Source organism: Carlito syrichta, unplaced genomic scaffold (genome assembly GCF_000164805.1).
Source record: "Carlito syrichta isolate Samal-C Ts95f unplaced genomic scaffold, Tarsius_syrichta-2.0.1 Scaffold313184, whole genome shotgun sequence".
Classification (NCBI taxonomy): domain Eukaryota; kingdom Metazoa; phylum Chordata; class Mammalia; order Primates; family Tarsiidae; genus Carlito; species Carlito syrichta.
Window position 1 is genome coordinate 403,042 of NW_007257280.1, and position 4,875 is coordinate 407,916.

Consider the following 4,875-nt stretch of genomic DNA (forward strand, 5'->3'; position numbering starts at 1 on the left):
AACTAATATTCAAAATTTAAAAAGAACTCTTCCAAAACAACCTGACAAGACTGCCAGCATCATAGAAAAATGAGCAAATGACTTGAATAAGCAAATCACAAAAGGGAAAATCAAAATTAAAAGCGTATGAAGAGACGTTTTACCACACAAGTGGTAGTAATCAGAGCAATGCAAGTAATCAGAGCAATGCAAATGAAAACAACAGTGAGATATAATTCTGGACCCATGACATAGTTAAAAGTGAGAAAATCGAACAATCAAGTGTTTGGGAAAATATGAGATGACGAGAGCAATACTTGTACTCTGCTGCTGTGAGGTTAAACCTGTACAACCATTCTGAAGAGCAATATAGCATTGCCTAGCAACCCAAAGCAATTCAATGGGGGAAAGGAAAGTCTTTTCAACAGATGGTACTGGAAGAACGGGATATCTCTATGAAAGTTTTAAAAAAATCTTTGACTCTCCCAACTCAACATAATACACAAAATAAATTTGAGAGGGATCATGCACTTACAGCTAAAAGCTAAAGCTATAATACTTCTGTAAGGAAACATAGAGGAATTTCTTTTCTCTTTTTTTTGAGTTGGAGTCTCACTCTGTCACCCGGGTTGGGGTGCAGTGGCATGCTCATGGTCACCACAGACTCAACCTGTTGGGCTCAGGTGATTCTTCCACCTCAGCCTTCCAAGTAGATGAAGTACAGGCATGCGCCACCACGCCCGGCTAATATTTTGGTTTACTGTAGAGACGAGTTCTTGCCAAGTTGTCCAGGCTGGTCTTGAAGCCCTGGGCTCAGGCAATCCTCTCACCTCTACCTCCCAGAGTGTTGGGATCACAGGTGTGAGCCACCACGCCTGGCGAGGAACTTCTTTATGACTTTGAGATAGTCAATGAGTACTTTGACAGGAGACAGAGCACACTAACAATAGAGGAAGAGAATTGATAAATTGGTTTTCATCAAAATGAAAAAAAAATTTCTCATCAAAAGATATCTTAAATAGGCAAATCGAAGAGTGGGAGAAATATTTACATCACATGGACCTAACATGATTTTGTATCCTCAATACATATATAAAAACAGAAACCAATTAAAGCTATATATCTTATGAATCTCAAAGGACTTTATTGTTGTACAAACAGCATAGCATTTCTTTTCCGTGCTTATGAAAGCAATATTTTCTTATGATAAGCAGTATATGCAATGCAGAAAGATATAAAGGATAGAATAATAATCAGCCACAATACCACCACTCAAATTAGTCCTGCTAATATGTTGTGATTTTTTAAAAGGGTAACTTGTATATTGTAAATCTCAGCGAATTTTTACTTATCAATACACTTGTGTATCCACCACCCAGATCGAGGTATAGAACATTGCCATAAACACAGATGGTGCCCTCATACCTTTCCATATCCTGTCCATTCACCAGAGACAACGCTTATTCTGATTTCTATCACTGTAGGTTAGTTTACCTGGTTTTGAACTTTATCTACATGGAAATATACTTTATTTCCTCTTTTATGTCTGTCTTCTTTTGTTCAAGATTATGTCTGTGAGATTAATTCATGTTATTGTGTGCATCAGTTCATAACTTTTTTTTGAGTCAGGGTCTCACTCTGTCGCCCAGACTGGAGTACAGTGGCAATATCATGGCTCACTGCAGCCTCGACCTCCTTTTCCCAGGCAATTCTCCCATCTTAGCCTCCCGAGTAGCTGGGACTACAGGTGCACACCACCACGCCCAGGTAATTGTTTTTGAAACTTTTTTTGTAGAGGTGAGATCTCACTATGTTGTCCAGGCAGGTCTCAAACTCCTGGGCTTTAGCGATTCTCCTGCTTTGGCCTCTCACAATGCTGGTATTACAGGTGTGAGCCACCATGCCTGGCCAGTTCATAACTATTAATATTTTGATGTATACTCTTTCGAAGTTTTTCTATACACACTCAGACACAAGTATAAACATTACATTATACTATTTTATGAACTTTTGCTTCTTTTCATGTAAATATAGGTCTATATCATCGTATAGTTGTTTTGTTCTCATTACAAAAGTAATACAAGATTTCTGTATAAAATGAAATATTACTGAAATACAGAACTTAGAAAGGGAAAGTCTCCCATAATTTCCCCATCCATTCACAATAGCACTAACTTAGAGGTGCCCACAGAGCTTTCGTCTGCCATTGATTTATTCATTCAACAAGCATTTTTAGAAATTTTTAAATTTTTATATTTTATTTTAAAGATGTGGGGTACAATTCAGTATTAGGTATACAAGTGGACATCATACAGGTAAAGTTTGGGCCTCCCTTTGGTCCCCGACTTGCCTGGTTTGACAACAGTTACCTTTATTGATGTTTTGTCCCCACCCCCACCCCGACAAGCATTTATTGGATGTCTTCTACTTGGTATGCATTTTTCTTTCTTTCTTTCTTTCTTTTTTGAGTTGGAGTCTCATTCTGTCACCCAGGTTGGAGTGCAGTGGCATGCTCACGGCCACCGCAGCCTCGACCTGCTGGGCTCAGGTGATTCTTCTGATTTATTGATTTTTTGATTTATTGTAGAGACAAGGTCTCGCCATGTTACTCAGGCTGGTCTTGAACCCCTGAGCTCAGATAATCCTCTTGCCTCTGTCTCCCAAAGGGCTGGGATTACAGGCATGAGCCACCGCACCTGGCCGGCATTTTTCTTGATACTGAGGGTATAGCAGTGAACAAAACAAAGCCGCTGTTATCACGAAACTTACTTTATAGTGAGGGCTACTAACAAATAAGTGGTTACCTGTAAATATGTAATGTAGTATCAGGTTAGTGATAAATGCTATAAAATAAGTAAAGAAAGGTAAAGAGAGAGGGAAAAAAAAGGGATTTTCAATAGTATGCTCAAGACATATCTTTTAGGCCAGGTGTGGTGGCTCATGCTTATAATCCCAGCAATTTGGGAAGCTAAGATGGGAGGATTGTTTGAATCCAGGAGTTCAAGATCGGCCTAGGCAACATAGTGAGACCTTGTCTCTTAAAAACAAAAAAAAATTAAGCCAGGCGCAGTGGCTCACACCTGTAATCCCAGCACTTTGGGAGGCAGAGGCGAGAGGATGGCCAGAGCTCAGGGGTTCGAGACCAGAAAGAGCAACATGGAGAGACATCATCTCTACAATAAAAAACTCAAAAAATCAGTCGAGTGTTGTGGTGCATGCCTGTGGTTCCAGCTACTCGGAAGGCTGAGGCGGAAGGATCACCTGAGCCCAACAGGTCAAGGCTGCGGTGGCCATGGGCAGTGTGCCCCTGCACTCCAGCCTGGATGACAGAGTGGGACTCCGACTTAAAAAAAAAAAAAAAAAGATATTTGAGCATGATGGCACATGCCTATAGTCCTAGCTACTCTAGAGGCTGAGGTGGGAGGATTGCCTGAGCCCAGGAGGTCGAGGTGGTAAGGAGCTGTGATTATGCCACTGCACTCCAGCCTTGGTGACAGAGTGAGACCCTGACTCAAAAACAAATAAAAAAAATCAATAAATAAATCTTTTAAAAGAAATGATATTTTATCAATAGAAAGAAAAGCAAGTACAAAAGCGTTGAAGTTGGGACCTGCTTTGTGTGCAAGGAAACCAGGGGGCCTGGAGCAGACCAAGCAAGACATGTAGTAGGAAATAAATCGTTGAAAGTAGCCAGGGGCCAAATCACATAGGGCTTAGCTGTCCATCTAAGTCTTTTGGATTTTATTTTAAATATGATAAAAAGCCATAGGAGAATTGAGAACAGGTGTAGGAGATGATCTCATTTATGTTTTAAAAGAGCTTTTCGGGCTCCTGTGAAGTGAATAGATTGTATAGAGGAAGGAATAGAAGTGGGAGTGAGGTAGTTGGTAATGATCCAGGTGGCTTAGATCAGGGTAGTAGCAGGGGAGGAGGTGAGAGAAGGATGGGTTCTAGACTTATATAGAGCTTACAGGACCTGTTGGTTGCCTGGATACGAGGTGTAAGAGAAGGACAGGAAATCAAGCATGACCCCAAGATTTTTAGACTCGGTGATTTTAGTATCCACATCAATCATCTAATTGCCTGCCTCTCCGTTTTTTCTTTTTTGTTTTTTTTTTTTTAAGAAGAACTGGCTTGATATGTGAGGGGGGAGAAAATGTTAGGTACTCAATTTGGGTCTTGTTGAGCTTGAGGTTAGATCATCCAAATGGAGATGGCAAGTAGGCAGTTGAAATATGAGTCTGGAGTTCAAAGTAGAAGTCAAGGCTGGGGATTTACAGCCATAAAGCTGGATGAAATCACCTTGGAAGTGAATATGGATAGGAAAGGGAAGCTTCCCAAGGGCTGAGCCTTGGAACATTCCAATATTTAACAATCTGCAAGAAGAGAAGAAACTGGTAAAAGTGATAAGCAGCTGGACGTGGTGGCACACTCCTATATTCCCAGCACTTTGAGAGCCGAGGTGAGAGCACGGCCTGAGCTCATGGGTTCGAGACCAGCCTGGGCAACTTGGCAAGACCACGTCTCTACAATAAATAAAAAAATTAGCCAGACATGATGGCATGTGCCTGTGGTTCCAGCTACTTGGAAGGCTGAGGTGGAAAAATCGCCTGAGTTCAGCAGGTCAAGGCTGCAGTGGCCGTGAGTGTGCCACTGCACTCCAGCCTGGGTGACAGAATGAGACTCTAACTCAAAAAAAAAAAAAAAAAAGTGAAAACAGAAACTGCAGCCGGGCTCCGTGGCTCAGCCTGTAATCCCGCACCTTTGGGAGGCTGAGGTGAGTGGATTGCCTGAGCCCGCGGGTTCAAGACCCGCCTGGGCAGCAAGACCTCATCTCTACAATAAATCAAAAAATCAGCTGGGCGTGGTAGCGCATGCCTGTAATTCTGGCTACTT